Raw genomic sequence first — 10,259 nt, forward strand, 5'->3', positions numbered from 1 at the left:
AACTCCTATATGTGTTATAATTTACAACGTTTTCAAGCAAACATCAACATTATATATATGAGGTCAGTTAAAGCATTAAAACTATAGAATATGAGTGGTGGTGAAAGCAACATGGTTGTACCGTTGCAGAGAATCATGTGCATCGGCGTCAAGATCCTGCTCTCAAAGCCTGGTAGTACCGTTGCAGAGAATATGAGTGGTGGTGAAAGCAACTATTTCTTCTGATTTTTAATATCTTGAACCGTGTGGAATTAGGGTTGAGGAATAAATAGAATTCTAATGCAATAAGTAGGGCGGGTAAATCGGTGCCGGTTTTTCGGTTAAAACCGTAACCGAACTGAAAAAACTGGTTATCGGTTGATTTTTTCCGGTTCGGTTCGGTTACCGGTTAGTGTATATTCAATAAATCGGTTAATCGGTTTAACCGGTCGGTTAACCGGTTAAACCGATTAACCGGTTTAAATTTATTAAATTAATTAATTTATATTTTATTATATTAAAATTTCAAAAATCCCACATATTAGTAATTAGGGTTCCCGTCTCTTTCCTAATTTCCTTAATTCCTTCTGCTTCAACTTTCAAAAATCGCCTCACTTGCTTCCAAAAGGACACAACGGATAAGTTTATTAGAGAACAACTTTCAAAAATCGCCTCCCTCAAATTTTTCTCAATATTTGCAAAACTGAGAACACAAACTCAAGGGATTCCATTTTATTAGAGTTGTTTTTTTTAATATAAAATTAAAAGTTTCTATAAAATTAATTTTTGATCTAAATAAGCATAATTTATAATTTGGTGGAGCGGATAAGACCTCACACTTCCTTTCAAAGGGTAAGGGTTCGAATCCTTTTAGTACCTTAATATTGGATTTTTTGGGAATTTCAAAAATGAACCGAATTAACCGGTTCGGTTATCGGTTATCAATTTCGGCCTTAACCGGTACCGGTTTACCACCCCTAGCAATAAGTATTCTTTATAGATTTGGGTGACAAATAAATGTATATCAAAATAAATTTATATTTTACAAATATATAATATAAAATATATAACATGGCCTAAAATAGGCAATTCACAAATTGTGCCTTAAGATGATGCCTTAAGCTCTTTTTCTATTAGTATAGATTATATATAGAGAGAGAGAATGGATCCATAGAGAATCCTATATATTTTGAGAAAGGAGAATAGATCGTGGTTGTTGAAAGTAGAGAGAAGATGAGAAGAAGAGGGAATAGCGTAGAGAGATAAAGAGAATAAATCTGCAGAAGCCTATTATTATGAGAACTAAATAACCTCTATTTATAGGAGATACAAAGCTAGGGTTTAGGGTTTAGGGTTTAGGGTTAAGTCATTTAATAGAGAAATATATATTTTATATATATTTACAACCACTACTAAAAAAAACGCTCATAGGTAACGGTAAATTTCCGTTATGTATGTACCAAAATTACCGTTGTATATAGTGGTGTTATGTATGAGGGCGCTCATACATAACGGTAATTTATCTATACTATGTATACATAACGGTATTAAGAGGATACATAACAGATGAAATACCGTTGTGTATAATTGTAATACGTAACGGTAAAATCTGTTATAAAATGTACTTTTTCCGTTATGTATTGTAATTATACATAACGATTTTTTATATTTTTCATAACAGTTAATTACCGTTTTCTTATGATAGCATACATAACAGTTTTTTACCGTTATAAAACTTATTTTTTCTATTATCCGTCCACGAAATGAGTACCCATATTTCCTTTTTCGTCCGTCCACGAAATGAGTACCCATTTCCCTTTTTGGCAAGTGTACCCCACACATCTCTTTAATTAATACACTCAAAAAGTGGGACCCTTAAACTATTCATACTACACTCCATACATTTCTTAAAACCCGTGCCGTCCACAAATGGGTACTCATTTCGTGGACGGAGGGAGTATTTCTTATACACTTTGTTGTCGTTTATACATAACGTTTTTTTGTATTTTACATAACGGTAATTTCCGTTATGTATTTTCAAATGCAGAATTCAAGCATTTTTTTTCCTGTTTTTGTAATTTTCTAAATACAAATTATACAATATACAATATCCTCAAACACAACATATGCTACAACCAAAACATATATTATATAAATATTTAATAATCCAAATAACTCCATCCATCCATAATCAAACTGTTAAATATTAACCAACCAAGTAATGTATCTAAGTAGCTAAAACAGTCAATTTACAATTTTCAACAAAAAATAAGTACTCTGAAGCGGCTTTCAGTCAACAACATTCCATTCATCCATCCAAACTTCCATCCTGCAAAAATGCGAAATGAAATATGAAAATCAAACACAATCAATTCTAAGTCTGATGCATTGTGAAGGTACTAAATCTTGATGATTTACCCAATTCATTGAATTGATCCCAAGCTTCCTATCCTGCACATCTCAAACATAACACAAGTCGAGAAAATAATAGAGCTGTGATTTTCATTACAAGTTAACAAATAATCTCATCATAACGTGTCCATAGTAATAGGTAAATCACCATCTGCCCAAACAACTAAATATCATCACTTAGTAAGACATTAATATTATATATGGACTTACATAAAAAGCCACAAACTGCCCAAACAAGAACATCTCATTTGAAGCAAAACCATTTACTTATGTTAATTTACACTATTATTTTCACTTAGTTTAATCCACTCTGGTAATTGAAGTCTTTCAAATACCAGTTGGAGACTTGCTGACCAAGCTCCTGACAAGATTAGTACTAGCAAGGATGCCAAGTACTTAGTCCAAGGGACTTAAAGAAGCAGTTGCATCAATTCAAAGTCATACTTATATAGACAAATGACAATAATCTTCAGGTGGTGTACAAACCATTTATAAAAGAATATATAAAACAACATGGTCACCTGAGGATCACGGGGATCAATTTTTGTGGCTTTCCTGTATAGTTCTTGGGCCTTCTCGGTCTGCTCAAGCTGAACATGAATGTGTCCAAGGGCCTATGCCAAAAGAAAGAAATTAGTTCATTTTAACAAACCCTGAAGTCATAATAAAATCCAACACTTACTTTCAATGCATCACAGTTCTCTGGTAGAACCTCCAAGACCTTCTCAAAATTTGTCAAAGAACTTCTTAGATCTCCTAATTTGAGTTGCACCTGCCCCAAACCTATTTCAAGAGAGCACAAAGATCAACTGTGGTTGAGGAAAAATAAGTAAAAAACAAAAAAGCTGATTGTATCTCAGAAAGTCAAGCCAAAATGACATATCAATGTGTATGTGAAAGGCTATGAGCCTAGAATTAGAACTACAGTAAGTATAAAAACTCCCACCCATTGTGCAAAAATTCACAAAGCTATCTTACTGACATAATAGCTACATCCAATTCCAGCATAAACATAAACCTATATGCTTTAGAAACTATTTCAACTACAGTTTAGGTAAAGGTTTTATGCCTTCTTAATGAACAGAAGGAAATCAAGGAATATCATTGAATAACAGCTGTTTCATAAGAAATTCTATGTTTACAATCTCTTTTTCTTACCCACATTGTATCAGAGGGAATTACTAAATTCCTGGTACAAAAACAGGTTAATCAGCATTTTTTGCCAGATATTCCACTGACATAGCAAAGTGTAATAAAAAGTAGAACACAATAACCTACATACCATAGTAAGGTAATACAAATTCACGTGCACTATTGCTTTCCTTAACAGAGGCCATATAATACATGCCTGCCTTTTCATAGTCACCCTGAAAACAGATCAGAAAAAATGATAATGAAAAGGGAACAGTAACAACCATATATACTTCAACAGGTTGACGTGGTTCACCAATTGCAATATGAGAAATCAAAAGCTTATAGCGATGATACATTGTCTGAATTAGGCCAAAAATAAGTTTTCAACCTAGCACAGTATGGATAGATCTCAAAAGCTTGCTGCATCTTTTCCATCCCATGCCTAATATCGACAGCTGCAGACATTCAAGAAGAGATGTGAAGTAAGATTTCCAAAGTACGCCAAAACAAAACTCAAGAGATCATAAAGTGTCGGATGTTTAGAAGCAATCATCATGTACACAGGCAGTCCGAATTTCAAGAAATATATATGACAGCTTCTACTATTTACATAATACATAGGATAGTTTCATGTAGAACTATGGCATTGAATGTGAAGACCATTAGCAAAATCAGATTTTACAATAGTACTTTTTGTCACCAGTTGCTAATCGTGACACCAATCTGAAAAATGAAAAATGTAATAGACACTTTTCTTTTTCCTCTTCCTAATGTGATGAGAGAGTACCACACTGGACCACGTATTCAATCTATCTACTGTTGAAAACTATTCATCTCGGGAGTGTCTAGAAGTTCCTGATGTTAAATCAGCTTTTGTACAGCTGAAGCTCATCTGCTAACAAAATTCGGTGGCTCACATAAATACATGTATCCAAATAGGCAAATACACACTTCTGCCAAGACATTCAATGGAGCATATTCAAGAATAGCAGAGAATTGTACTATAAATTAAGTCTGCAACAGCCACCAAACAGAATACTAAAACTGCACAACATAAAATGTTAATGCTCTCAGGTCCAAACTGACACTGGGCATGAAACAGTTGTGGAGATAACCTATTATGCCCTTAATTCACAGTATTATTTCAGTAAGATAGTTCTAAAAGCTAAGGATAATTTTCCTAAGATCCACATCACCGAGCTCAAGATTGCAACTTGCAAATCATATAATAGTTTGATATCGCTGTGGTAACACTGAAATAGCCTCATTCTTTCAGCAATAAGCCGCATATGATAACTGACCCTTATTATATAATTAGAAAAAGAGATCAACAAATTGATCTTGTAATCAGAAAAGCTAGTAGATAACATAAGGTACAATATACAATAGTTCTTCAAATTAGTTCTTCATATCTAACACAGGTAAAAGCACAGTTATGCTAATGTATACCAGTGAAGCCAATATAGAATGAGAGCTCAACCCAATTGATGACTTCAAAAGAACTATTTCACCATTTCTCACAAACAACATTACATCTTTCACATTGCTGGTATTCGTAGAACCCAGTAATAAACCTTTAACTGCAATACTTCCAAATAACTCCCAACTTCCTTCAAAGAACAACTGATTCACCTTTGTAATAGTAATTTAAAATATTATCCTCAAATCTAAATCATTCCAATTTCCATCCAGATGCAACCAATAATTTTAGATAATTATCATATGTTTCATATATAGAATTTTTGGCAGTCATATGGTTTGGAAACTTTAAAAGTTCTTAAAAAATCTTGAAATTAGACTAGACTTTGCAAGGAAGTTCATGTGGTTCCACATCAATAACAGATCCAATTTTTACACACATGAAGGCATCGTAGAAGTTTTCAACTCTAAGTAAATGGTGTAGAACTGAAACCAAAAGCCTAAGTTAGGGGAAAATATTAGTATGGGTGGTTTTGCAGACATAAGCAAATGACATGTAGTGATGTAGAGAGTCATACATTGAACCTTCACATGATGGAGAGCGGGAAAGATAGAAACGAAAGAAACAAGAAAACAATGCATTAAAATTAGTAACAACACAAACCAGTAGATGAGGTGCCTGATTCACTACTGGAGCTTCTTGAACCACTGCAGTTACTATTCCTTTCAGCATCATCCTTATCAATCCAAATTGGAGGTGAACTGGAAATTGGAGGCGGATCATTTCCACCAATATCCACATCCTCATCAGCTCGCTCATGGTCTGATTAAATTTTTCAAGGGTAAGACAACAAGATGTCAAACACGACTAGGTAAAATTAAAGTCTAGGTGCAACTTCATTGGGAAAAGAAAATACCTTCGCAAGGCAGGTAAGATGAATCTCTAAACCCAGATTCCTTCTTTATCTGTGAGAATTATTCGTACACATGTACACATTGAGAATACTTATCACAATGGAGCATAGTGCAAATACATGAAAGCACTTGCAGTTTACCTCAGTATCGCGGTTCTCTGATGTCGATTGTTTTTTCTATGCTTATACTATGCTTATACTATGTGCCATGTAAAGAAACTAAAAATTTGCTGGGAGACTGTTCCTTAAGTGTTGAAGCTCTATCATAAGAACAATATAGATGCAACATCAGGTCTAGAAAATCAGAACATCCTGCAGTATTCTTATTCCTAAAAGAGGACCATATTGTACAGAAATAATCAGCATTTAGCAGCATAATGAGACTGCAATCCTATTACTTAAATAATTAAAGCAAGATGCAGAACTAGAATTTCCAGAACAACATCTCGAATCATCCCTTCACAATCCTACTACAGCTACATTGAGATCCTGCTATCATCTTCATCAGAATATAAAGCTCTTAAATCTATATACAAATGGGTGGTGGTTGGTTGGACTGGCAGATCACTCACAAACATACAATAACTTGAAAAAATCTATGTTTTGGTTTCATTGTTTCCAACAAGTTTTCTCTTAGTAACTTCAGTTAATCTTCCTCTGGGTTCAAGAAATAATCAAAATGAAAGCATGTAATCTTCATGGGAAAGGAAAATCTTCTTAAAGCAAAAGATTAGACATCCATCTACAGGTTATAAGAAAACTATGACCTAACAACATAAGCATGAAGTTGAGATATATACAGAATACAAGTATATGGCAAAAAACAGTAAAAGAGTTCAAGATTAATATAAAGACTATAACTAAGTTAAATCAAGATTTGAATCACTGAGACACACCCAACCACTTTGTGAAGTTCTCAAATTCTGTGTAGTCACTATCCGAGATCATGGTCTTGTACCATGATTTGCTAGCCGACTTGATCGCTGAAGCTTCCTCCTGCAAGAGACAAATAATGGAATGAGCAAGTCACAATGGACAACTAAATGAGATAAGGAAGCTGTATTTATTTAACTTGTACAGTTACAAACAAGAAACAAGCCATATATTAACGCCCCAACAAAGAATTCTTCCCTGAGACAACTTTGGTGTATGTACTGGGAAGCTTGCTTGGTTGTCTATTTGGGGAGCTTCCCCAAATGGACATTTGAATGATAAATCCAGCTGCCCTTTCATTCCCACAATTTTCACCAACATCGTGTCATCCCCTTAATCTCAATCAAGCTGGCTCAACCAAACTCAATAGAGACACCCAACAATAAACCCCAAACTTATTTCAGCATCTCAGGGAATTATCAAGGGAAGTATAAATCTCCCTGGTGCTATCAGATGTATGTGCAAACATTCATTAAGTTTTTCCCCATCTTCCCAAAAGTAAACGCAGCTTGAGGTTTGCCATGAGTAAACTACTGGTGCACCAGTGTGTGTGATGCAGCCCTGAACCCGAGCAGTAGCATCAAATCAGGCGCCTTGTTCCCATCAGCTGCCCATGCCCATGGACTCATTGCTCTAGACTCGATACCCTAAACCCCCAAATTCATTGCATGTGTGTGATAGCTGTAGGGAAGAAGAACCCTAAACCCCCAAATTCACAAAATATTCATGTATTCTTCAGCATTACCTTTCGATGGGAACTTGGGCGTTGGAAACTGCTGCTGCTGCTGCGGAGTCGTCCGGGAAAGGCTAGGTGAGGGCGGTGGGCTGTCGATCGAAGGAGACGGGGCGGGGAGAGCGGCGGCGGCCGGAGGGGGCTGGAGCGGCGGCCGTAGAAGGCTGGGGCGGCGACGAAAGGCTAGGTGAGGGCGGCGGGCTGTCGATCGAAGGAGATGGGGCGGGGAGAGCGGCGGCGGCCGGAGGGGGCTGGAGCGGCGGCCGTAGAAGGCTGGGGCGGCGACGAAAGGCTAGGTGAGGGCGGCGGGCTGTCGATCGAAGGAGATGGGGCGGGGAGAGCGGCGGCGGCCGGAGGGGGCTGGAGCGGCGGTCGTACAAGGCTGAGGCGGCGACGAGGGTTTGAGATTTGGTGCAATTTCACACTTAATTGATTTGTTGATTTGCTGGAGTGGTGATTTGGTGAAGGGAAGACCGATTTGCTGGAGTCGAATTGGGGATTTGGAGCGATTTGCTGGAGTGTGAGATTTGAAGCGAAAACATGAGTAATGGCGGGAGTTGCTCAATATATTTTTTAGTATAATAATTTAGTTTAAAAAAAAAAAAACCCCTCATAGATAACAGTAAGGAATAACGGTTGAAACTACCGTTATAAATCACGCTCATATATAACGATATTCTTAACGCTAAAAATTCCGTTGTTGAATAGATGCTCATACATAACGAATGGGTTAACGGTTCTGTAATACCGTTATATATACTACTAATAGATAACGTTAATACGTAACACTTAATTTGAAACTGTTATAAATACATATGGATAACAGTACATATATAACGGAGTCTTGGAAAACCGTTATGTATTACTAAAAATGTGCTCATACATAACAGTTTTTGACCAAAACCGTTATGTATGAACCGTTATCCCTATTTCAATTTTTAGTAGTGAACACTCCCCCTTAAATAACTAACTCTAAAAATATGCTGCCTCATTAAAACCTTGCTAGGAAAAATTCAATGTGACAAAATTCTAGTCTAAGGAAAAAAGAGTACAACTGCTCCCCTGAAAATGATCATTGTATATCTTTGAGTCGATGCATGCCGATCTTGTGTATTAGCTTTCTAAAAGTCGATGTTGGTAATGTCTTTGTGCATAAGTCCACTGTTGGGAACCTTGTGGAATATCCTAACCCTTGTTTTGATAATACCAAAATTCATAGGACCTAAATGTAATAGACTAGAATCGTTTTGAACTCAAGTGTTAGAGTTCGTTTCTAGTTTAGTTGCGGTATCGAAGACTGAAGACTGAAGACTGAAGAATGAAGACTGAAGACTGAAAACTGAAGACTGGAGTTACCAACTGAAGTATCAGTTGAAGAATCAGTTGAAGACTGATTATTTAATGCGCGCCATAGACTGATACTAAAGTCAAGTATCAGTTGGAACATTCCTCCTAGAACTGATCTTCCAACGTTCAGAGGAAGCCACGTACGCTCAAAGTACAGCCGCATTAAATGCAGAGATATCTCAATATCTTATCTCTGCAGAGGTCATTCCTATCTGGTGGTTACTTTTCAGAGATGTCACATCTCCTGTCATTCAAAGAGAGCAGTTTCCACACAGACAAGGAACCTCGAAGATTGAAGCCTCAGCCCAAATTCGAATTGCTCTCCAACGGAAGAAATCTTGAAGACGATTTACGCCAACGGATCTATTCAAGAGTTCTCCTACAAATAGCGCTCGAGGATCACTTCAATCTTCACTGATTCAACAACATAAGCTGAAGCTCTGCCGAAATAGCTACTCAGCCTAAAAGCTTAAACGCTCAAAGCTTGAATCGAAGAAGAGAATTACAAAGCCAAAATCAGTCACTACTGATTACATACATTCTCTTAGACCCTAGGCATATATTCTGTGTACCCAGAAGCCAAAGGTCAAACTTGCTTCAAAGAACTTGTTCTTTGTAAGTATAGTTGGCACTCGTTTAAACCTCTCCCCCATAAGAGTGTTTGAGTGACTCGGAGATTCAGGAAGGTACTCTGAACTCTGAAAGAGAAGTCTGAGCACGAGGTGTGCTTAGCAGGGAAATCCTATGCGAGTTGTGTAGGTGCTGAAATCCTACGCGAGGTGTGTAGGTGGAGAAATCCTACGCGAGGTGTGTAGGTGCTGAAGAGAGTTTATCTTCAGTTCACGGTTTGCAGTGCACCAGGCAAGCACTTGCGGAGTGGATTGTTGGTCTGATCAACCAGCCGTGGATGTAGGAAAGAGTTTTTCCGAACCACGTAAAAGTCTCTGTGTTATTTACAGCTTTCAGTTTTACATTCTTAACTGTGCTATTTCTATTGATAAAACTGAACACTGACTAACTGCTAGAGAAACCTTAATCCAACTATTTGCTCCACCGAGGCTATTCAAAACTAAGTTTAATTTCCGCTGCGTGTGATATCAATCTGACTGAACTATCCTCTGATAGTAAGGAAGAGAGATATCACCTCTATCTTTGCAAACACGACTGAAGCCCTTACGTGGATCAGTTAAGTTCTTGTGACTTAACTGATAACTCTTTACTGAAGAGCTTTCAGTATCAGTCGTCAACCCTGTTGGTCAAAACTAATTTCGGTTAAACAGGTGTCTGGTTTGCTTGTAAAGTTTCTTTTCTATCTCTGACTGAGATCCCTCTGATTGAGGTTGGTAGATAGATCAAAAATAGCCTATAGGTGTATTCCCCCCCCCCCC

General features: G+C 37.0%; 1 long non-coding RNA gene across 3 annotated transcripts; it reads right to left on the minus strand.

The window, feature by feature from the left end:
* Window positions 1-2,106: 2,106 nt before the first annotated feature.
* On the minus strand, window positions 2,107-8,066 carry LOC131012901 (uncharacterized). Of its 3 annotated transcripts, XR_009097511.1 has the most exons (10): window positions 7,537-8,060; window positions 6,755-6,854; window positions 6,000-6,118; window positions 5,862-5,910; window positions 5,609-5,767; window positions 3,914-3,980; window positions 3,674-3,758; window positions 3,074-3,174; window positions 2,398-3,005; window positions 2,107-2,308 (listed from the first exon to the last, which is right to left on the minus strand). It is a non-coding gene; the product is annotated as an uncharacterized LOC131012901 (long non-coding RNA). The 3 variants fall into 3 exon arrangements; XR_009097509.1 differs by lacking the exon at window positions 6,000-6,118 and having other exon boundaries at window positions 7,537-8,066; XR_009097510.1 differs by having other exon boundaries at window positions 6,000-6,854.
* Between the last annotated feature and the right edge of the window lie 2,193 nt (window positions 8,067-10,259).

The sequence above is a fragment of the Salvia miltiorrhiza genome, chromosome 2 (assembly GCF_028751815.1).
Source record: "Salvia miltiorrhiza cultivar Shanhuang (shh) chromosome 2, IMPLAD_Smil_shh, whole genome shotgun sequence".
NCBI lineage: Eukaryota > Viridiplantae > Streptophyta > Magnoliopsida > Lamiales > Lamiaceae > Salvia > Salvia miltiorrhiza.